The following is a 25,862-nucleotide window of genomic DNA, read 5'->3' on the forward strand; positions in this document are numbered from 1 at the left end:
AAGAAAAGTAAGTTTTGGTGGTAAATGTTGTCAGTGACGTACTTCAACGGTGATGAGAGAAAGTCCAGTCTCTACTAATCAACTATCGCATCTGAAACCTGGAGCGAGAGAGGCCAGCACGCTAAGCCTTCCCTACCACGAGCATGCGCGGATGAGAAGCAAAGAAGCGTATCGCCATCAGGCAGGGCCATCACGAAGCCATGCGACGCACATCACGAAGTCTAGAATCGCTCCATATCCCATCAGAATGAACGCCATGGGTCCTCAAGAATCGTCAGATTTGATGTGCCAAACGGTGAGTGCATAATCATGATACCAGGTGAAGCACGCACGGAGTAGATCCCCACCGAGAGAAGAAGCTCCAACGGAAGCAATCAGAGCCATTCATCGCGTTCCCCAACGAACCCATGATGCAATGCAACCAACTGGAGCACCAACCCAACGCACCCATGGGGAAGCACGAGTATATATTCACTCCCATTTCCCCACTTGAATCTCTTCCAACAATGAGTCCCAATAATGCAATGCAGGATATATTCAATCCGTATGGCTGTTGTGTATACTGCACTGCATCTGCATGGATATGCAGAGAGAGTAAACAGTTTACAGTGATATCAAAACGGATCGGAGTAGTCACCCAGTGAAAAAAGGTATGTAAGCAGAGGACCACACAAGAAGTATACACAACAGCCATACGGAACTTGTGGAGATTGGTGTGCCAAATGGCTGGATTTATTTTCTTGAGTATGATACTGCCAGGTTTCAAGAAAAACGAAGCGAGTCCAATAATTTGGCCTTGGGATCTAGTCGGCGTAGAAAACTGTGGACTTGGGATCACGGGTCCATGCTGCACCAACTGGTACTACTTAACTGAGAGTGCCCCGTGCATTACAAGCATAAATAATTGCGTCACTACCGAAAGGATATTTAAACTAAGATAAGCTCCGAGAAAATGTACTAAACACGCTTCAACAGGTCGCCACTAACTTTCTATCTACTAACAACGATCGAAACATAGAAAATGTACGCATGGATGTTACATGCAGCTCATCTTAATTTAAGGAAGCCCGATCTCATTCAGAGGTTCAAAACACAAGACAGCGACATACGTACAACTAACCTGATATGTGAGTCAGGGTTCAAAACCAATATCCATTCTCACACATTATAGCTCCATGTCTAACATCGGTAGCATCTCAACTAGCGCGGCGCATCATGCTAGAGCCATATGTCAATCTGGATTATAATCTACAATGTTTGTCTGGTTGAGTTGCCAAAGAGAGAACTCTGTAGCTCGACACAAAAATTCTATATAACTATGGCATGCATTCCGTGATACTGACCTTAATTTTGATGGGGAACGACAGATGATGCCCGATCTTAACACCTTAACGCACAATATTCATTTGTGCTATTCGGAGGGCTCCAGTTGGCCCTGTGCAATGCAGGAACCCGCAAATAAATGCTCTGCAACCAACAATAGTGTGGACTATGAGCAGTCTGATCCAACGTATCACTCCAGGTTGCTAGATGTCACTACAGCAGGTAATGATATCGATTACTGCTTCCATGCATCACCGCAACTCTTGCAGCACGGTAAGCCCTGAGTGTCAGTTCATTACTTCGCAGACATATCATCCATCCCCAATGCCTTCATTAGAAATGCATACTCGAAGGCTGTCTCCTCGCACCCCATGAAGCGTCCACCCTCACCAAAATGGCCACTCTGCATATTAGTTTTGAGCACAACAGACTTGGAACAGGATGGGCACGTGACATCTCTCACTTTTGAAACCCACTTAGCAGCTTCCCAGACTCCTACCCTGTCAAACAAAAAGGAAATTATGGCCATTCAAAAGAAAACCAACAGTACACAGCTGGAAACCTTGACTACAATGTTGTGAGCTGAAAATTTCACATGGAACAGGAACAAATTATCCAAACTGCAGTATCACAAGAGTACAATGAAGTTAGACAAAAACCTTGTATCATTAAAAGAGGCAGTCACCAGAATTGAGGGGTAACATTTGCCAGGAGATAAGTTGTCATAAGGAGAATAACTACGGATTGCGTCAAATTCAACTGGGATATTAGGGTCACCAAATTCTTCGTAGTCCAAGATGGTGAGAGGTAACGTAGGATCCAACATTGTATTGCAGATATCAAGAAAGGGGACCTATTTCGGTAGAAATACATGTCACTGATACTTGAAAGCCCAGAAACATCATTTACCAGTAGAAGCAAAGAGAAGGGAATAAGCACAGCAAATCCCAGATGATGATAATGATGTATCGATGGATGAGCTCAAAGATTTACCTTGAGAACTGCAGCAGAGAACAAATTTGGCAACATATTAACGACCGCCCCAACCAGCAAACCACCAGCACTGGAGCCCATAGCACAAAGACGACTTTCATGCACAAAACCTTCCTTGATAAGATGCATCCCACATGCCGCAAAATCTTGAATTGAATTTATCTTCTTGGCTTTGGTGCCTGCTAGATGCCCTGATGGATCCCCTCCACCCCTACATGATTAGGCTAGGGAATTACAAACAATCAGGAACATAAAATTTGCGGTGTCAATCATAAAATGCATTTCCTTCTAATCATAAATGAAAAGTCAAAAACAACTGTCTTATCATGTTTTAAAATTTTATTGTGGAGCATGCTAGAGAAACGGCAGATGGTATATCACACATTCACACCATATTGAAGTCGTCAGCTCAGCCAAACTCTATTTTTTTTTTTTTTGCAGGGAAGCCAAACTCCATGTTGATAACCTCCAAATGGCGCTAGATGGAAAAAATGGTAGAACTTTGCGACTATTAAATGGCCACCTTTCAGAATTCTAGCAAATTACCCCTGTGACATGGAACAGTGAAATCAGGCGGTCCTTTCACAAGATCATGGATCAACGTCTCAATATGATAGCAGCCTAGGACCTAATGTCTCTTTCAGTTTCAGGTGAAAATAAAAATTAACGTTCTGTATACTATAAGATTTGGTGAATAAAGACATCGTGTTGCACACTTGTAGGAAGTCCAAGTATAGGGTGCAGATATGCTAGTGTGGTTCTTTAATAATCTAGTTCACCAAATGAAAATGCAGAGTTCCACATGCTGCAGTAAGTTGTAAGATGAGTTAGGAAATACTGAATGATGATGGGGAAGTGCAGTCCTGTAAGCTGAAAAAATGCCACAGGCATCAAACTGTACCTAACATCAGCAAATGCAAGAACCCAACCTCGAGCAAGCAGACTGAGCCTGTCAGAACACCAGCTTTTATCCAGATCTTCTCCATAAGCTCCATATCCATATAAAATCCCAGGCGATTCTCCATGAATATGAGCTTCCCGTGAATACAGGATCACTAAAGGTATCAAGACACCATCATGTGAAACAACTTGGACCCTCTCACAAGATAATAACTTGGAAAGATCACTCCAACTTTGTTAATCTTCAATAAGCTGCAGATTTTGTTGGATGCTTGAAACATTGGATTGTCCTACTGTGTATAGACTTGAACAAAGGCCAGTCACTTCCTCTTGATCAACGATAGTAAATGTCTTCTTTCTCATGTCATAATCCACAGTTAAGTCTGGAATCTACAATAAAGCAAATTAAACATTTACTGGGAAAACTTATCTCTAGCAACACAACAGATGCACTGTACAATAATGTTGCGCAATTAACATAATAAAACGCCAGATTAACATGATGAATATTTGGTTGAATTATATTCTTCTACATGATACACAGTTTAATTATACACTTCATGAAATTGTGCAGCATTATGTGAGTGGCAAGGAATAGAACTGGTCTGAGTGTGTAGAAAAGAATTTGCTGGGTGCTATTATATAAATCATAGAGTGAGATCCAGGGAATTGAGAAAAGAGCTGAAACCAATATCAACATAGAATATAAGGAAACGCCAATTGAGACAGATAAAAAATGAGAAACTTTGTTGAATGTTGTACCACTGGTGATGACACCACCAGACGAAAAGTAGATGACATGAAATCATTGTTGGGCCCAGGAAGAATGCTACATAAATTTGAAGGTATTGGGAAAAACCATGGAGCGAAATCACCAAATTCCTTTGGCTCCTGGGAGATAAACAAAAGTCATCAGCACAAATAATACAGGAGTTTTCAGAATCATGAGTAGCGACAATCTAGCCCATAATTTGAAAAGGTAGAGAGAATGACAATATCAGAGTACAGGTTATACATTGGAAGTGCAACAGATAAAGTGAAATTAAGACTGCCAATGCTTCAAGGTGGGTACTATTTGGTGATCTAAATAATTATGGTCCAAGACAAAGTGTGTATTACATCTCTAGGAATAATATGTCAAAACATACAAATAGTAATAGGTTAACATGACATGAGTCAAATATCATACCTGAAAGTCAATCTGGACTGGCAAATCGATGGAGCAAAACAGAGGAAGCCCGTCTTTTTGAAGAAAGAGAACTAAATGTTCGTGAAAAATATCCATATCCTGAAATGTGCAGTCCGGCCCAGGGAGTGCCACAACCTAGCAATAGAAATACAGGCAGCAACTTTGTAAAGTATGAAGTCTAATGGGAATAAATCTAATGCATATTCAGCAACGAAATGTGTTCAAGCCACCAAATGAAAAATCCATACTAGCAATGGATATGCTACTTATATACAGATGTCATCACCACTTGATATGGAAGAACTCAATGTCTGACGAAGATATTTTTGTCTTAACAAATATCACTCTGTTCACAAATATAAGATGTTCTAACCTTTTTCTGGTTCGAATGTATATAGACGCATTTTAGTGTGTTTCTTCACTCATTTCAGTCCATATGTAGTCCATATTGAAATATCAAAAACATATTATATCAAAAACATATTAAAACTCTGCCTAGAAATTTACTTTCTGAAGGAGGGAGAGACCTGCCATTTATCCATCAGTGATTTTTCAGCTCTACACCTGGCCAGGTAGTAGCCTTCAACTGCAGTTTCAGTATCTTTCAAGGGTGCATTAGTAAGAATATAGAAAAACCCATTATGATGCTCCAAAAAGTACTGCACTTTGTTGGTGCGTTTTTGTACAGGCCATAAGCCTTCTCTTACATTACCAGATTCCATCACATAAACCTGCAGCAACACAAGCACAAATCAGAAATAACAATCGAAAACAAGACATAAGTGGTAAACGTCGCAAAATGCATTTTGAATTGGGTATAAAGTTGAAATAGAAACCTTCCTCAGATGATGTCCTTGTGTTAGAATTCACAGTGATATATTTGAAATCTTTTGTGCTTGTGATATCCACGCAACAGTTTACATCATCCTCCATGAAAACTAAGAAACCGGCCTCATCTGACTGCATCTTTTTACAGAAAACCCTATAACATGAAAACATATCAAATACAGTAAGACTACAAGCTTCTTGAGCTTAAATTTATTCAAGGAAGGAGAATTACTGATTGGGACGTAGAGTCTCATCACAGACAGTATAAAATAAATTTTCACTGTCGTGAGTCCATGCTAAACTGACAATTCCCTTGTCTGGCAAACTAAAAATGACATGCTTAGACGGAAGATCTTTCACTTCCAGTGAAAACAGTTCACCCCCAGATGTATCGAGAGTATACGCAAGAAACCTATGATCAGGAGATATTCGACAACTCCCAATGTGAACATAACCTGCATAAGTTACAGAATGATCCACTGATAAGTTTTCAGGTGCGAGCAAATAAAATGTCCTCATCGCAAGAAATCAATGATAATAAGCAAATAAACAATGTCCAATTAACTGCAGTAAATATAATAGTCAAACTACATTAAACTATACAGTTGAAGCTCACATCAGTATATTATGTGTAAGTATGGAGACCACACCAGACTAATGTGGCAAAGAACGTACCAAATTTCTCTGCGATCTCATTCCAGTCAAGCAACACTTCTTCCTTCTCCCAGTCAGAAAGATAACTAAGGAAACGTCCTGCTAAACCACCAGAGGGCCTTAACTTTCTGGACAAAACTGGGTACTCCATTCCATTTGGCACGTACTGGTAATATGACCTGGATACACAAAAATGAGTTATGTAAGACACAAAGGCAATTGTTTTTTTTTTTGTGCAGCATCATTTACCTGGCAAAAAATATTTTCAGAAGTGCGTTCCCTCTTTCCATTAGCCCTTATTTCCCGAATAGGAGTGTAAGCTATGTTTCCAGTTAGAAGCATATATAATATGTCCAAGGAAATTAGATGAACAGTCATTCCACAACCGTGTCCTGACGTGGCAAATGAAATTTGACGGAACAGTTCGTTCCATCTGACAGAAGCAATAATTGAACACTAAAATCGTGCAAGAACAAACATGACCCTACATTAGAAGGATAAACTAGCTAACCTAAACCACAAATCTTATACTCAAGAGGCAACCGCAACAATGAACAAATGCATAACGTCCTAATCCTTCCCTGACAAACTACAACTCGGTTGGCTACACAAGTACAAACAAAAAATCAGTCATACAGCGGCAGTTACACGGAAAAACTAACACCATAAAACCATCACAAGTTCAAAGTTGACAGACCCTAGCGATACAGTTCCAAGCCATGCTGTACGGGATCAAACGAAATGGAGCAGTGCGAACCAAGGGCCCCAGGGCTGACGCGGGGAAACGGCGGAAGGGGGCAGCCGGGCGCGCATCTCGGCAGCGAGGCGCGCGCGGAGGCCGCCTCCGCCGGCCGAGGAGACGAAGGCGTCTGCGTAGGCGTTCTCGGCGGCGAGGAGGGCGGCGAGGTGGGGGTCGGAGGTGTCGCGCATCCAGTGGTAGGGGTCGCTCCACGACCTCCCGTGCGTCGACACGGTGAAGGGGACCTTCTTCGCCACAGGGAGCGGCGGGAGGGTGTCGGTGTTCGGGAGATGCGGCTGCGAGGGAAGGCGGGAGCGGCGGCGGCAGGTGGTGGAGAAGAGGCGGAGCAGGGCGGCGAGGGGGTGCCGCCGGTGGAGCATCACGCCGGTTCAGACGGTTTTGCAGTGCGGAAGCCTGGGCTTGGGGTTTTCCTAAGGTTCTAGTGGTTAGTTCTTTCGTTGGCTTTTTTGGGCTAGCCTTTTTACAAGCCCAAACAAAATACAATTTCTAATCTAGGCTTTTAAAAAGTCCTGAAGCGTTTTTTTCCGGAAGCAAAGTTCCTGGCGATTAGGTTTAGCGCGTCGCCGCCGCCGGCGGCGGCCGCTAATCCTGTGGGCCGTGGCCTTCTCGTGAGGCTAGCTTGATGTACTGACGAGGTACTCCCTTCTCAGTTTTCTGTACCCTAGCAGAGGAAGCTAGGGTTTGATGTCCTCCGGCGGCTTCACTGACCGTGAGTCCTCTTTGTTAATCACCGTTGTAAAGTGGAGATCTGTTGTCCTCCGGCGGCTGCGTCGACCGAGAGTTTCTTCGTTGTCGAATACCGGGTGTACGGTCTCCTCGTCGCAGGCAGACCTGTCGTCATGAAAGTCTTGAGTTGAAATTGTCGCGGGCTTGGGAACGCCGCGGCAGTTCGAGCTCTACTGGATGTCCAGCGAGCATGCAACCCTGAGGTGATGTTTTTGTGAGACACATCTTGAAAGTTATCCATGGGAGTGTTTGAGGAAGAGATTGCACATGGACCAAAAGTTTGTGTGCCCTGGAGACGGTAGAAAGGGAGGACTGATCTTGTTTTGGAAAAAGGAAATCAAAGTGCAGCGTCTGAACCTAGACCCGATGTATATAGATGTGACAGTGGAAGACTCAAATAGCTTGGTGTGGAGACTTACGGGCATGTATGGTGAATTTAGATGGGAAAACAAGTACAAAACCTGGGATCGCATGCGCCATCTCCATCATGCTCACAATCTTCCCTGGTTGCTGATTGGGGACTTAAACGAAATTCAGTTTCTACACGAAAAAGAGGGTGAAAATCCACGCCCACAACAGTATATGCATGCATTTCAAAATGCTATTGATGATTGTGAGCTAAGGGATATGGGTTTTTGGGGTGATAAATTCACATGGCATCGAAGACGGATCCGAGAACGACTAGACAGGGGTTTGGTGAATGAAGCATGGGCGAATCTTTTCCCCATGGCAGCTTTGGAAAACTTACAGTACAACCACTCGGATCATAGACCATTGTTGGTCAACACTGAACACTATACTGTGCCCATTCATGACTATGCAAGACCATTGAGATTTGAGTCGAGGTGGTTGCGAGAAGCAAAGTTCAATGATACTGTAATGGACGCTTGGCAGAAAGTAGGATCGGACCCTACAACCAATTCGGTTTATGAGAAGTTAAATCGCATGCATGCGATGTTCCATGATTGGGACCAGAGGGTTTTGAAGAAACCTAAACAATGCCTCTGTAAGGCACAGCGTGATCTTGAGAGGGTGATGAGAGGCCCAATTAATGACGGCAGTGAAGAAGCGCGCAAAGAGCTTTCAGAGCTGATTGAATACCTACTAGAACTTGAAGAAATTTCATATGATGCAAATGTCACGAATTTCGTGGCTGAAAAATGGTGATAGAAATACGGGCTTCTTTCAAGTCTATGCTTCGGCAAGGAGAAAAAGAAATTTTATCAAAAAGTTGAAAGACTCGGATGGAAATTGGATGGAAGGTACAACGAAACTAAACCCACATATTCAGAGTTACTTCTCCAACCTTTTTACGTCGGAGGTACAGTACACCGATCCATCTATTCTTTCTAAGGTCAATTCCAAAGTTACAGCTCGAATGAACAACATGTTATTAGCTCCATATACTCCGGATGATGTTCGTAAAGCTGTTTTTAGCATCGGTGATCTTAAGGCACCAGGGCCTGATGCCCTCCATGTAGTCTTTTTCAAAAATACTGGCATATATTAGGGGAGGAAATAACCCAAGAAGTTCTTATTGCAATTAATTCAAGGCAGATCCCAGCTGAATGGAATGATACAACGATTGTTTTGATTCCTAAAGTTGACTCTCCAGAGATGGTAACTCAGTTCAGACCCATTAGCCTTTGCAATGTTTTGTACAAGATTATATCAAAGATGCTTGCTGCTCGGTTAAAAACAATTCTTCCTGATATTATTTCTCCAACCCAAAGTGCCTTTGTTCCTGGGAGGCTCATTACCGATAACATTCTCATCGCTTATGAATGTATTCATAAAATAAAAAATAAAAGAGTGGGCCAATCAGGTCTATGTGCAGTCAAGTTGGATATGCATAAAGCATATGGTCGAGTAGAATGGGTGTTTCTGAGGAATATGATGTTGAAGCTGGGATTTCATGAAAGTTTTGTGGAAATGATGATGGCTTGTGTTGGATCCGTAAGATACGAAGTAAGGTACAATTCACAAGAAACTGAGATATTCATACCTACTAGAGGAATTAGGCAGGGAGACCCCCTTTCTCCCTATCTATTTCTCCTTTGTGCAGAAGGTCTTTCTAGTCTATTGCAGTATGAAGAAGAAGCTGGTGGCATTGGGGGAATTAAAGTGTGCATGAATGCACCGTCAGTCTCACACCTTTTATTTGCTGACGATTCTTTGATTCTCATGAGCACGGATGTTTTAAATGCAGCTTCCTTACAGCAAGTGCTAGATACCTATTGCCAAAATTCTGGATAATTGGTAAGTTTGGCAAAGTCTAGTGTTTTTTTCAGTCCTAATACCAGTGCAGTTTCAAGATCTGAAGTTTGCCAATAATTACATATTGGTACTGAGGCATTATCTGATAAGTACCTAGGCCTTCCGGCTATGGTAGGAGCTGATCGTAGTGACTGTTTCAAGCACTTCATTGAAAGGATTAAACAAAGAATCCAAGGATGGATGGAAAAACAATTATCAATTGGGGGTAAAGAAATTCTTCTTAAAGTTGTGGCACAAGCTATTCATGTTTTTGCTATGTCTGATTTTGTCTACCAAAAGGTATTTGCAAGGAAATCGCAGATATTATTGCTAGTTTCTGGTGGGGAGATGATGATGAAAATAAGAAAATGCATTGGTATTGTTGGTGGAAATTATGTTACCCAAAGAGTGAAGGTGGTATGGGCTTTAGAGATCTATACTCGTTTAATTTGGCATTTCTAGCTAAGCAATGTTGGAGACTTATTACTTCACGTGAGTCACTTTGTGCACGAGTTCTTAAGGCAAAATACTTTCCAAATGAAGGCCTCTTACCAGCACCTCTAAAAAATGGAGCTTCGTTCACTTGGCAAAGCATTATGAAAGGTCTTGAAGTGTTCAAAAAAGGCTATATTTGGAGAGTGGGCAATAACATATGGTCAGATCCATGGATTCCTTCTAGTCCCAACAGAATGATCATCACGCCCAGAGGTCAAACAGTCGTATCGGTGGTGAGTGACTTGATTGATCCTCACACAGGACTTTGGGAAGAGCAACTCATGAATATGATTTTTAATCCCGTCAATGCTCGAAGGATTCTGCAAATCCCCTTAAGTCTTCATGCATTTGACGATTTCATCGCATGGCACCCCGATAAAAAAGGGATGTTCTCCGTTCGAACAGCTTATAGAATCCAATGGTTACATAAATTTTGGGCGCATGCAAATGACATCAGTCGACCGGGAGGTTCTGCTACTCCAGCGGTATGGAGTACATTATGGAAGCTACAAATTCCACGTAAAGTTTCAATATTTTGCTGGCGTTTACTACACGGAATTCTGCCCCTAAAAGGTATACTCGCTAATAGACACGTTGGGGCAATTGGAGGGTGCCCAATTTGCCACAAGAGCTCTGAAGATATTCGTCATCTATTCTTCATGTGTATTCATTCAAGAGGTATGTGGAGCCGACTTGGATTGACAGATTTCATCAACGCCGCAACAAATGTTGATAGATCTGGGTCGGTTATTATGGAGTATATCTTTTCTATTGATCAAACGCCACTACCTCTAATGCCGACATTGGAGATTGAACAGGTCGTAGTGGTGGGATGTTGGTACCTCTGGTGGACACGCCGCCTTATAACACATAATGAGAGTTGCCCGCCGATGGTAAGATGGCCTTTGTCGGTCTTGGCAATTACAAGCAACTATCAACGAGCCATGGCGAAGATAGTTGTGACAGAAGAGGAAAGATGGTTGAAGCCAGACCCAAAGTTCATCAAACTTAATGTGGACGCGACCTTTTTGCGGAGCAAGGAGTTGGAGCTATGGCAACAATTATTAGAGATGAACGAGGTATTTTCCTTGCAGCTCAATGTAAGTTTATCCCATATGCAGCGGATGCAATGACATCAGAGGCAATGGCGATGAGAGACGGACTGAACTTGGCAAATATCCTAGGGTTCTAGCGAGTTGAAGCGGAATCCGACTCTCTAACGGTAATCAACTGCTGCTCCGGTCAGAGTACTTGGTGGGACGCGGTGGCAGCGATATTCGCGGAATGTGTGGACATCTCTACCTTGATTGGGAAGGTCAACTTTAAGCATTGTTTTCAATCAGCAAATCAAGCGGCGCATGTGCTAGCTAATTTTAGTTATTGTAATAAACTTTCTTCTAGTTGGACTGACGAGCCTCTAGATTGTCTAGTGAGCAAGCTCGTAGACGATGTGTCTTTATGCATTAATCAATAAATCTAGCCATGATGGCCTTCCCTCAAAAAAAAAGAATAAGCTGGGTAGGGAAACTTATTCTTAGAAGCCAGCGAAAGAACTGACCCTAATGGTTTTTATCAAGAAAATTACATATTTTTGGTTCTTGAACTGCTCGCGTGTAGCACAAACATCCCAAAACTTGCAAAATGTTTAAATACGGTTATGAAATACACAAATATATGCAATACTAGCAAAAGAGCTTGTATTTGTGTGTTACAACGGAAGAAAAAAAATACCACACTCCCTTAACACAATAATCTTTTTTATGAATACACAAATATATGCAATACTAGCAAAAGAGCTTGTGCGTTACAATGGGAGAAAAAAATATCACTCCCCTAACCGAATAATCATGACTTAAGACCCCCAGTAGGTGCACGTACTTTATTACAACACATGTCATCTCATTTGTGTTGTCGCTTATCCTCCTTCCCACCCTCGCTGGCGATGACCTCAGTGCTCCCACAATCATAACGGGCTTGAATGTTATCCATCCTAAGGTGTCTATCTCAGCATAAGATGAGTAATATGCTTTTTTCTAAGGTTTTGGCAAGATGTGCATGCGCGGTTATAGATGATCTCTTCCGTCTATCCTAATTTTGTTGAGGTGTTCATTTCCAATCCGGATCGGCATTGATATGAAAGAAAGATGGATTTTACACTATTGATTAATATTGCACCTGAAATAGCATTTTTAAATGATTGACCCGTAAAATAACATCATATTCAGATTCTACACATTTTTTTAATCAAATTCCATATATAACATATTAAATTTAGAGTTAGGGTTTAAAGGATATGAATATATTTTTTAAACTTTGATATGTACGCCGGGTTGGTTAACCCAAATATCAAGGGGTTTCCTGCAAAAGACAAAAACTGACTTAAAATTGTTGTAACAACGATGGACATCAGTTCTTTACTGAGAAAGATGTTGGCGCAGGTGGCAGACCGCGATGCGGAGAAGCTGGCCAAGTTTCGTGAGATCTGTAGCTAGTTTCTGAACTATCGATGCTTTACAAGGAATTGGTGGGGATTGCTAGGGTGGACACGAAGTAAAAGAGGATCCAAATGATCAGAGGTGGAGCTATTCCATCGAGATTATCCACTGGCCGATGCTGGAGGGGAAGGGGGTAATGCAAAGAGCGTGTTGGGATGTGTACAGGTCTCACACTCTGAACCCATCGGTTCCAGTGGAGTACGTCGTGGTGGTGGTCATGGAGATGTCGGTCCCAGGCAATTAGGTGATGCCCATGGTGTTGGATGACAGTGAAGCGGTGTCACTGAGAAGCAAGAGATTGTAGGCAAGAGACATGCAGTTGCCTCATCGCCCTCCCCTCTTCCCCCGTCACTTCTGCAAGGAACAAAAATAAACATGGAGATTTAAAGTCTCTTGCATTTATCGGTTATTAGTAAATAAATCAAAGTGATTCTCTTAGAAAATATGAGATTGTCTAGTTTAAACATGTGTAAAAGCGAGTGCAAAAATACACTCAACACTGCTAGTTATGTTCAAAATTTTCCCTAAAGCTGTAGATGAAAGAGTAAAACCACCCATGAAGAAACCGATATAGTTAGCTAAAATGCATTTACCAAAGGGAGGAATATTATGGATGGGGTCATGTCTCTACATGAAAGCATACATGCACAAAAGGATGAACAACAAGGGTTGTCCTTAAGCCGGATTTTCAAAAAGCCTATGACATGGTGAACTAGAATTTCCTTTTCGATGACCTGAGAGAAAGATAATTCAATGAACAGTGGATGTGTTGGTTTTAGACTATGGTGAAATGGGGTACTCTTAAGTGTGAAAATAAATGATATCATGGGTAGAAATTTTGATAGCTTCAGAGGTGTGATGCAGAGGGAGCCTTTGTCTCATTTCCTCTTCAATATTGCTGCAAACTTCCTACAAAGATTGGCGCAAGTGCCTCAAGTAAAGGATTGGATCACTGACTTGATACCTCGTATTATTGATAAAGGTGTGGCAGTTCTGGAATAAGTTGATGGTACTATTTTCTTTATGCAAGATAGTACATAATATGTCAGGGATATGAAAACAGTTGTTGTATTTGTTTGAGAAAATGTCTAGTCTGAAAATCAACTTCCAAAGAAAGTGAGGTGGTCATGGTGTTGCACGATGACGAGAAATGTCAGTTATATGTTGATATGTTGAATGGATAGGTAGTCTCATGGCCTGTAAAATACCTAGGCGGTCCCTGTTTCTAGCAGTAGACTATATGTGAAAAATTGGGTATATATTGTTGAATGCATGTATAAAAGACTGGATGGTTGGGAATCAGGTACTTTCTCTATGAGAGAGAGATTAACTAGGATCAACGTATGGTTAACTAGTATGCATGTGTTTGCTTCTCCATGTGCAAATTTCCAGTAACTAATGTAGGGAGAATGGAGAAGGCCATTAAGATTCTTTTCTCGCAAGGTGGTAGTGCTAATAAAAAGTATCACATGGTTAGATGGCCTATGATTTGTAGACCCATGAAAAGGGAGGATTGAGCATTAGAAATTTGAAAATATTCATTAATAGTATGTTGTGTAAATGGTGGTGGAACTTGAAGAGCAAAGACAAGATGTGGCAAGAAATTGTTAGAAAAAATACAATATTATAAATGGAGTGCAACAATTAAAATTCACCTCCCGAGACTCCCCCTGCTGGCCTAATTGTTGAAGATTAAGAAGTTGTATGTTAAGGGCAGATACATGGTGGTGGGGAATGGTAGACAAAGTGATTTTTGGGAGGACACTTAGATTGTTACTTGTAACATCCCAAAATTCTAAATCAAGAAGTATCTTGATATAGATTTGATGATCCTAAGTGCAATGAAACTGATGACACTATATTAAGAATAATAGGGTTGTTGTTCAAAGCAAAAAAGGGAGTTTAAAATCCACATAAAATAGACATAACAAGAGCAAGTTTCATAAAGGATCTGAATATGATAGAACCATTGATGAAGACTATGCCACAAGCAAAGCATGAGACAACACCAGATAGCCACGAGTGTTAGAAATAATATGCAACTAGATTATTGACTCTAGTGCAAGTGGGAGTCTGCTGGAAGTATGGCCTAGAGGAAATAATATGGTATTATTATATTTCTGTGTTCATGATTAAGAGTTTATATTCTATGCTATAACTTCTATGATCCTAGAATATGCGATTCAGTGGAAAACTCATATGCACGTGTGGAACAATAGACGGTAAAATAAGATTCCTAGTCTCGTCTCTAAGACTATCTCAAGTGTTGTTCGTGATCACGTTTTCTGGATCTTGAGATATCTTTAAGTGTAACGATAGTCTCAAAACAACATTGATTGTATGACATTAGAAGAACGATCATATGGAATCAACCCAGACTTGTTTATACTCTGAGATAATTGGGAATGTTGCATGGAAAACAAAAAAAATTCTACGCACACGTAAGATCTATCCATGGAGATCAACGCGGTTGATGTAGTCGTACACCTTCATGATCCGTCCTGATCAAGTACCGAGCGTATGGCACCTCCGTGTTCAGCACACGTTCAGCTCGATGGCGTCCTCGCCTTCTTGATCCAGCAAGACGGACGAAGTAGTAGATGAGTTCCGTCAGCACGACGGCGTGGTGGCGGTGTTGGTGAAGAACAATCTCCGCAGGGCTTCGCCTAAGCACTACGGAAACTATGACAAAGGATAAACTAGAGGGGATGGGGTTGCCGGCACACAACTTGGTCAACCTTGATATGTCTTGGGTGCTAGCCCTGCCCCTCTATTTATATGTTGAGCCCTGGGGTCGAAACTTGGAGTAAAGCCTCCTCAAAGTCGGTTTTGCCCAAGAGGCAAGAGTCCTTCTCGGACTCCAGGGCTAGACGCTAGGGTTCCCGGCGTCTACCCCCTAGACGCCAGGGTTCCTGGCGTCTAGCCTCTGGTCTCCGCAAAACTCCCTTTTGCACTTTCCAAAAGCCACGTGGGCTTTCCCCTTTGGCCCAAATAAAGTGTTCCCGTACCCAAACATTTCGGGAAACATCCGGAACCCCTTCCGGAGATCAAACAGTATTATCCCATATATCAATCTTTACCTCTGGACCATTCCGGAGCTCCTCGTCATGTCCGTAATCATATCCGGGACTCCGAACAACATTCGGTCACCAACATACATAACTCATATAATATTATATCGTCAATGAACGTTAAGCATGCGGACCCTATGGGTTCAAGAACTATGTAGACATGACCGAGACACCTCTCTGGTCAATAACCAATAGCGGAACCTGGATGCCTATATTGGCCCCTACATATTTCTACGAATTTTTTATCAATGGAACCTTATGACAACATATGTAATTCCCTTTGTCCATCAATATGTTACTTGCCCAAGATTCGATCGTCGGTATCTTCATACTGTTGGAAATATGCCCTAGAGGCAATGATAAATTAGTTATTATTATTATATTTCCTTGTTCATGATAATCGTTTATTATCCATGCTATAATTGTATTGAAAGGAAACTCAGATACATGTGTGGATACATAGACAACACCATGCCCCTAGTAAGCTTCTAGTTGACTAGCTCGTTGATCAATAGATGGTTACGGTTTCCTGACCATGGACATTGGATGTCGTTGATAACGGGATCACATCATTAGGAGAATGATGTGATGGACAAGACCCAATCCTAAGCCTAGCACAAAGATCGTAGTTCGTATGCTAAAGCTTTTCTAATGTCAAGTATCATTTCCTTAGACCATGAGATTGTGCAACTCCCGGATACCGTAGGAATGCTTTGGGTGTACCAAACGTCAAACGTAACTGGGTGGCTATAAAGGTGCACTACAGGTATCTCCGAAAGTGTCTGTTGGGTTGGCACGAATCGAGACTGGGATTTGTCACTCCGTGTAAACGGAGAGGTATCTCTGGGCCCACTCGGTAGGACATCATCATAATGTGCACAATGTGACCAAGGGGTTGATCACGGGATGATGTGTTACAGAACGAGTAAAGAGACTTGCCGGTAACGAGATTGAACAAGGTATCGGCATACCGACGACCGAATCTCGGGCAAGTACAATACCGCTAGACAAAGGGAATTGTATACGGGATCGATTGAGTCCTTGCCATCGTGGTTCATTCTATGAGATCATCGTGGAACATGTGGGAGCCAACATGGGTATCCAGATCCCGCTGTTGGTTATTGACCGGAGAACGTCTCGGTCATGTCTGCATGATTCTCGAACCCGTAGGGTCTACACACTTAAGGTTCGATGACGCTAGGGTTATAAAGGAAGTTTGTATGTGGTTACCGAATGTTGTTCGGAGTCCCGGATGAGATCCCGGACGTCACGAGGAGTTCCGGAATGGTCCGGAGGTAAATATTTATATATGGGAAGTCCTGTTTTGGTCACCGGGAAAGTTTTGGGTTTTATCGGTAACGTACCGGGACCACCGGGAGGGTCCCGGGGGTCCACCAAGTGGGGCCACCGGCCCCGGAGGGCTGCATGGGCCAAGTGTGGGAGGGGACCAGCCCCAGGTGGGCTGGTGCGCCCCCCCACAAGGGCCCAAGGCGCCTAGGGTTGGGGGAGGGGGCGCACCCACCTAACTTGGGGGGCAAGTTTCCCCTCCCCCCCCCTTGGCCGCCACCCTAGATGGGATTGGGGGCAGCCGCACCCCTTGGGGTGGAAACCCTAGAGGGGGTGCACCCCCCTCCCTCTCCCCTATATATAGTTGAGGTCTTGAGGGCTGCCAACACATGAGTTTCTCTCCCTCTTGGCGCAGCCCTACCTCTCTCCCTTCTCCTCTCCCACGGTGCTTGGCGAAGCCCTGCAAGATTGCCACGCTCCTCCACCACCACCACGCCGTTGTGCTGCTGCTGGACGGAGTCTTCCTCAAACTCTCCCTCTCTCCTTGCTGGATCAAGGCGTGGGAGACGTCACCGGGCTGTACGTGTGTTGAACGCGGAGGTGTCGTCCGTTCGGCAGTAGGATCTCCGGTGATTTGGATCACGACGAGTGCGACTTCTTCAACCCCGTTCTCTTGAACGCTTCCGCTTAGCAATCTACAAGGGTATGTAGATGCACTCTCCTTCCCCTCGTTGCTGGTTTCTCCATAGATAGATCTTGGTGACACGTAGGAAAATTTTGAATTTCTGCTACGTTCCCCAACAGTGGCATCATGATCTAGGTCTATTGCGTAGATTCTTTGCACGAGTAGAACACAAAGTAGTTGTGGGCGTTGATTTTGTTCAATATGCTTACCGTTACTAGTCCAATCTTGTTTCGACAGTATTGTGGGATGAAGCGGCCCGGACCGACCTTACACGTACTCTTACGTGAGACAGGTTCCACCGACTGACATGCACTTGGTGCATAAGGTGGCTAGCGGGTGCCAGTCTCTCCCACTTTAGTCGGAACGGATTCTATGAAAAGGGTCCTTATGAAGGGTAAATAGCAATTGGCATATCACGTTGTGGTTTTGCGTAGGTAAGAACGTTCTTGCTAGAAACCCATAGCAGCCACGTAAAACATGCAAACAACAATTAGAGGACGTCTAACTTATTCTTGCAGGGTATGCTATGTGATGTGATATGGCCAAGAAGAATGTGATGAATGATATGTGATGTATGAGATTGATCATGTTCTTGTAATAGGAATCACGACTTGCATGTCGATGAGTATGAAAACCGGCAGGAGCCATAGGAGTTGTCTTTATTTATTGTATGACCTGCGTGTCATTAAACAACGCCATGTAATTACTTTACTTTATTGCTAACCAGTAGCCATAGTAGTAGAAGTAATAGTTGGTGAGACAACTTCATGAAGACACGATGATGGAGATCATGATGATGGAGATCATGGTGTCATGCCGGTGACGATGATGATCATGGAGCCCCGAAGATGGAGATCAAAAGGAGCAAAATGATATTGGCCATATCATGTCACTATTTGATTACATGTGATGTTTATCATGTTTATGCATCTTATTTGCTTAGAATGACGGTAGTAAATAAGATGATCCCTCACTGAAATTTCAAGAAAGTGTTCCCCCTAACTGTGCACCGTTGCGAAAGTTCATCGTTTTGAAGCACCACGTGATGATCGGGTGTGATAGATTCTTACATTCACATAAAACGGGTGTAAGCCAGATTTACACACGCGAAACACTTAGGTTAACTTGACAAGCCTAGCATGTACAGACATGGCCTCGGAACACAAGAGACCGAAAGGTCGAGCATGAGTCGTATGGTAGATACGATCAACATGAAGATGTTCACCAATGATGACTAGTCCGTCTCACGTGATGATCGGACACGGCCTAGTTGATTCAGATCATGTAATCACTTAGATGACTAGAGGGATGTCTATCTGAGTGGGAGTTCATAAGATGAACTTAATTATCCTGAACATAGTCAAAAGATCTTTGCAAATTATGTCGTAAGCTCGCGCTTTAGTTCCACTGTTTAGATATGTTCCTAGAGAAAATATAGTTGAAAGTTGACAGTAGCGATTATGCGGACAATAGAAAGCTTATGTCCTTAATGCACTGCTTAGTGTGCTGAACCCCAATCGTTGTCTGTGGATGTTGCGAACATCGGACATACACGTTTTGATAACTACGTGATAGTTCAGTTAAACGGTTTAGAGTTGAGGCACCAAAGACGTTTTTCGAAACGTCGCGGAACATATGAGATGTTTCGAGGGCTGAAATTGGGATTTCAGGCTCGTGCCCACGTCAAGAGGTATAAGACCTCCGACAATTTTCTTAGCCTGCAAACTAATGGAGAAAAGCTCAATCGTTGAGCTTGTGCTCAGATTGTTTGAGTGCAACAATCACTTGAATCGAGTGGGAGTTGATCTTCCAGATGAGATAGTGATGTTTCTCCAAAGTCATTGCCACCAATCTGCTAGAGCTTCGTGATCAACTATAACATATTAGGGATAGATATGATGATCCTTGAGGTATTCATGATGTTTGACACCGCGAAAGTAGAAATCAAGAAGGATCATCAATTGTTGATGGTTGGTGAAACCACTAGTTTCAAGAAGGGCAAGGGCAAGAAGGGACACTTCATGAAACGGCAAATCAGTTGCTGCTCCAGTGAAGAAACCCAAGGTTGAACCCAAACCCGAGACTATGTGCTTCTGTAATAAGGGGAACAGCCACTGGAGCAGAATTACCCTAGATACTTGGTAGATAAGAAGGCTGGCAAGGTCGATAGAAGTATATTGGATATACATTATGTTAATGTGTACTTTACTAGTACTCCTAGTAGCACCAGGGTATTAGATACCGGTTCGGTTGCTAAGTGTTAGTAACTCGAAATAAAAGCTACGAAATAAACGGAGACTAGCTAAAGGTGAGCTGACGATACGTGTTGGAAGTGTTTCCAAGGTTGATGTGATCAAGCATCGCACGCTCCCTCTACCATCGAGATTGGTGTTAAACCTAAATAATTGTTATTGGTGTTTGCGTTGAGCATAGACATGATTGGATTATGTCTGTCGCAATACGGTTATTCATTTAAGGAGAATAATGGTTACTCTGTTTATTTGAATAATACCTTCAATGGTCTAGCACCTAAAAGGAATGGTTTATTGAATCTCGATCGTAGTGATACACATTTTCATGCCAAAAAGGATATAAGATAGTAATGATAGTACCACTTACTTGTGGCACTGCCATGTAAGTCATATTGGTGTAAAACGCATGAAGAAGCTCCATGTTGATGGATCTTTGGACTCACTCGTTTTTAAAAAGTTTGAGACATGCAAACCATGTCTATTGGTGCATACGCATAAAGAAACTCCATGCAGATGGATCGTTTGGACTCACTTGATTTTGAATCACTTGAGATATGCAAATCATACCACATAGGCAAGATGACTGAAAAGCCTCGGTTTCAGTAAGATGGAACAAAAATAGCAACTTGTTGGAAGTAACACACTTTGATGTGTGCAGTCCAATGAGTGCTGAGGCATGCAGTGAATATCGTTATGTTCTTACTTCACAGATGATTCGAGTAGATGTTGAGTATATTTACTTGATGAAACACAAGTCTGAATTATTGAATGGTTCAAGTAATTTCAGAGTGAAGTTGAAGATCGTTGTGACAAGAGGATAAAATGTCTATGATATGATCATAAAGATGAGTATCTGAGTTACGAGCTTTGGCACGCAATTAAGACATTGTGGAAATTGTTTCACAATTAATACCGCCTGGAACACCATAGTGTGATGGTGTGTCCGAACATCATGGTTGCACCCTATTGGATATGGTGCATACCATGATGTCTCTTATCGAATTACCACTATCGTTCATGGGTTAGGCATTAGAGACAACCACACTCACTTTAATAGGGCACCACGTAATTCCGTTGAGATGACACCGTTTGAACTGTGGTTTGGAGAAACCTAAGTTGTTGTTTCTTAAAAGTTTGGGGCTGCGACGCTTATGTGAAAAAGTTTCATCGTGATAAGCTCGAACCCAAAACGGATAAATACATCTTGATAGGATACCCAAAATGGTTGGGTATACCTCCTATCTCAGATCCGGAAGCAAAAGTAATTGTTTCTAGAAGCGGGTCCTTTCTCGAGGAAAAGTTTCTCTCGAAAGAATTGAGTGGGAGGATGGTGGAGACTTGATGAGGTTATTGAACCATCACTTCAACTAGTGTGTAGCAGGGCACAAGAAGTTGTTCCTGTGGCGCCTACACCAATTGAAGTAGAAGCTTATGATAGTGATCATGAAGTTTCGGATCAAGTCACTACCGTACCTCGTAGGGTGACAAGGATACGTACTACTTCAGAGTGGTACACAATCCTGTCTTAGAGGTCATGTTGCTAGACAACAATGAACCTACGAGCAATGGAGAAGCGATGGTGGGCCCGGATTCCGACGAATGGCTCGAGGCCATAAAATCTGAGAAAGGATCCATGACTTTGGAAGAAATACTTGATGGTCGTAAGGCCGTTGGGTACAGATGGATTTTAAAAGGAAGACAGACAATGATGGTAAGAATCACCATTAAGAAAGCTCGACTTGTCGTTAAGATGTTTCCCGACAAGTTCAAGGAGTTGACTACGGTGAGGCTTTCTCACTCGTAGCGATGCTAAGAGTCTGTTGGAATTGGATTAGCAGTTACTGCATTATTTATGAAATCTTGCAGATAGAATGTCAAATAACCATTGTTTCCTCGACAGTTATCTTGAGGAAAGGTTGTATGTGATACAACCAGAAGGTTTTGACAATCCTGAAGAACGCTAACAAATATGCAAAACTCTAGCAATCCTTCTAAGGACTGGAGTAAGCATCTCGGAGTTGGAATGTACGCTTTGATGAATGATCAAAGATTTTGGGTTTATACAAAAGTTTATGAGAAACTTGTATTTCCAAAGAAGTGAGTGGGAGCACTATAGAATTTCTGATGAGTATATGTTGTTGACATATTGTTGATCAGAAATGATGTAGAATTTGTAGAAAGCATATAGGTTTATTTGAAAAGTGTTTTTCATTGGAAAACCTGGATTAGGCTACTTGAACAATAAGCATCAAGATCTATAAGATAGATCAAAATGCTTAATAATACTTTCAATTGAGCACATACCTTGACATGATCTTGAAGGTGTTCAAGATGGATCAGTCAAAGAAGGAGTTCTTGCCTGAGTTGTAAGGTATGAAGTTAAGAGTTAAAGCTCGACCACGGTAGAAGAGAGAGAAAGGACGAAGGTCGTCCCCTATGCTTCAGACATAGGCTCTGTAGTATGCTATGCTGTGTACCGCACCGGAAGTGTGCCTTGCCATGAGTCTGGCAAGAGGGTACAAAGGTGATCAAGGAGTGGATCACCAGATAGCGGTCAAAATCATCCTTAGAGGAATAAGGATATGTTTCTCGATTATGGAGGTGATAAAGAGTTCGACGTAAAGGGTTACGTCGATGCAAGCTTTAACACCTATCTGAATGACTCTGAGTAGCAAACCGGATACGTATAGTGGAGCAACCATTTGGAATAACTCCAAGTGGAGCGTGGAAGCAGCATTTACATTATGACCTAGAGATTTGCGAAGTACATACGGATCTGAATGTTGCAGACCCGTTGACTAAAACCTCTCTCACAAGCAAAACATGATCAAACCCCAGAACTCATTGAGACTTAATCACATGATGATGTGAACTAGTTTAAGACACTAGTAAACTCTTTGGATGTTGGTCACATGGCGATGTGACCTATCAGTGTTAATCACATAGCGATGTGAACTAGATTATTGACTCTAGTGCAAGTGGGAGACTGTTGGAAATATGCCCTAGAGGCAATGATAAATTAGTTATTATTATTATATTTCCTTGTTCATGATAATCGTTTATTATCCATGCTATAATTGTATTGAAAGGAAACTCAGATACATGTGTGGATACATAGACAACACCATGCCCCTAATAAGCTTCTAGTTGACTAGCTTGTTGATCAATAGATGGTTACGGTTTCCTGACCATGGACATTGGATGTCGTTGATAACGGGATCACATCATTAGGAGAATGATGTGATGGACAAGACCCAATCCTAAGCCTAGCACAAAGATCGTAGTTCGTATGCTAAAGCTTTTCTAATGTCAAGTATCATTTCCTTAGACCATGAGATTGTGCAACTCCCGGATACCGTAGGAATGCTTTGGGTGTACCAAACGTCACAATGTAACTGGGTGGCTATAAAGGTGCACTACAGGTATCTCCGAAAGTGTCTGTCGGGTTGGCACGAATCGAGACTGGGATTTGTCACTCCGTGTAAACGGAGAGGTATCTCTGGGCCCACTCGGTAGGACATCATCATAATGTGCACAATGTGTCCAAGGGGTTGATCACGGGATGATGTGTTACGGAACGAGTAAAGAGACTTGCCGGTAATGAGATTGAACAAGGTATCGGCATACCGACGATCGAATCTCGGGCAAGTACAATACCGCTAGACAAAGGGAATTGTATACGGGATCGACTGAGTCCTTGACATCGTGGTTCATCCGATGAGATCATCGTGGAACATGTGGGAGCCAACATGGGTATCCAGATCCCGCTGTTGGTTATTGACCGGAGAACGTCTCGGTCATGTCTGCATGATTTCCGAACCCGTAGGGTCTACACACTTAAGGTTCGATGACCTAGGGTTATAAAGGAAGTTTGTATGTGGTTACTGAATGTTGTTCGGAGTCCCGGATGAGATCCCGGACGTCACGAGGAGTTCCAGAATGGTCCGGAGGTAAAGATTCATATATGGGAAGTCCTATTTTGGTCACCGGAAAAGTTTCGGGTTTTATCGGTAACGTATCGAGACCACCGGGAGGGTCCCGGGGGTCCACCAAGTGGGGCCACCAGCCCCGGAGGGCTGCATGGGCCAAGTGTGGGAGGGGACCAGCCCCAGGTGGGCTGGTGCGCCCCCCACAAGGGCCCAAGGCGCCTAGGGTTGGGGGAGGGGGCGCACCCACCTAACTTGGGGGGCAAGTTTCCCCTCTCCCCCCCTTGGCCGCCACCCTAGATGGGATTGGGGGCAGCCGCACCCCTTGGGGTGGAAACCCTAGAGGGGGCGCACCCCCCTCCCTCTCCCCTATATATAGTTGAGGTCTTGAGGGCTGCCAACACATGAGTTTCTCTCCCTCTTGGCGCAGCCCTACCTCTCTCCCTTCTCCTCTCCCGCGGTGCTTGCCGAAGCCCTGCAGGATTGCCACGCTCCTCCACCACCACCACGCCGTTGTGCTGCTGCTGGATGGAGTCTTCCTCAAACTCTCCCTCTCTCCTTGCTGGATCAAGGCGTGGGAGACGTCACCGGGCTGTACGTGTGTTGAACGCGGAGGTGCCGTTCGTTCGGCACTAGGATCTCCGGTGATTTGGATCACGACGAGTACGATTTCTTCAACCCCGTTCTCTTGAACGCTTCCGCTTAGCGATCTACAAGGGTATGTAGATGCACTCTCCTTCCCCTCATTGCTGGTTTCTCCATAGATAGATCTTGGTGACACGTAGGAAAATTTTGAATTTCTGCTACGTTCCCCAACACATACCTAGTTCAATCTCGTTACCGGCAAGTCTCTGTCCTCGTTTCATAATACATCACCTCGTGACTAACTCCTTAGTCATTTGCTTGCAAGCTTATGATGTGTATTACCGAGAGGGCCCAGAGATACCTCTCCGATACTCGGAGTGACAAATCCTAATCTTGATCTATGCCAACTCAACAAACACCTTCGGAGATACCTGTAGGGCATCTTTATGATTACCCAATTACATTGTGACATTTGATAGCACACAAGGCCAGGAGTTGCATAATCTCATAGTCGAAGGAATATGTATTTGACATGAAGAAAGCAATAGCAATAAACTGAACGATCATTATGCTAAGCTAACGGGTGGGTCATGTCGCTCGTAGTGATGTGATCCCATTATCAAATGACAACACATGTCTATGGTTAAGAAACCTTAACCATCTTTGATCAACGAGCTAGTCTAGTAGAGGCTTACTAGGGACACAATATTTGTTTATGTAGTCACACATGTATTTAAGTTTCCGATCAATACAATTCTAGCATGAATAATAAACCTTTAACATGAAAAAGGAAATATAAAATAACAACTTTATTATTGCCTCTAGGGCATATTTCCTCCTGTCTCCCACTTGCACTAGAGTCAATAATCTAGATTATATCGCTATGTGATTAACACCAATAGTTCACATCGCCATGTGATTAACACCCATAGTTCACATTGCCATGTGACTAACACCCAAAGGGTTATTAGAGTCAATAATCTAGTTCACATCACCACGTGATTGACACCCAAAGAGTACTAAGGTGTGATCATGTTTTGCTTGTGAGAGAGGTTAAGTCAACGGGCCTGCCCTATTCAGATCCGTATGTATTTTGCAAATTTCTTCTATAATGCTCTGCATAGAGCTACTCTAGCTAATTGCTCCCACTTTCAATATACGTATCCAGATTGAGACTCGGAGTCATCTGAATCGGTGTCAAAGCTTGCATCGACGTAACCCTTTATGACGAACTCTTTATCACCTCCATAACCGAGAAATATTTCCTTAGTCCTCTTAGGTAACTAAGGATAATTTTGGCTATTGTCCAGTGATCTACTCCTGGATCACTATTGTACCCCTTTGCCAAACTCATGGCAAGGTACGCAATAGGTTTGCTACAAAGCATGGCATACTTTATAGAACCTAAGGCTGAGGCATAAGGAATGGCTTTCATTC

The 25,862-nt window shown here is 42.9% G+C and overlaps 1 pseudogene; it reads right to left on the bottom strand.

Annotated features, from left to right (window-relative positions):
* Positions 1–1,052: 1,052 nt before the first annotated feature.
* Positions 1,053–7,054, bottom strand: LOC123112294 (protease 2-like; annotated as a pseudogene).
* Between the last annotated feature and the right edge of the window lie 18,808 nt (positions 7,055–25,862).

Source organism: Triticum aestivum, chromosome 5B, assembly GCF_018294505.1.
Source record: "Triticum aestivum cultivar Chinese Spring chromosome 5B, IWGSC CS RefSeq v2.1, whole genome shotgun sequence".
In the NCBI taxonomy this organism is placed as follows: domain Eukaryota; kingdom Viridiplantae; phylum Streptophyta; class Magnoliopsida; order Poales; family Poaceae; genus Triticum; species Triticum aestivum.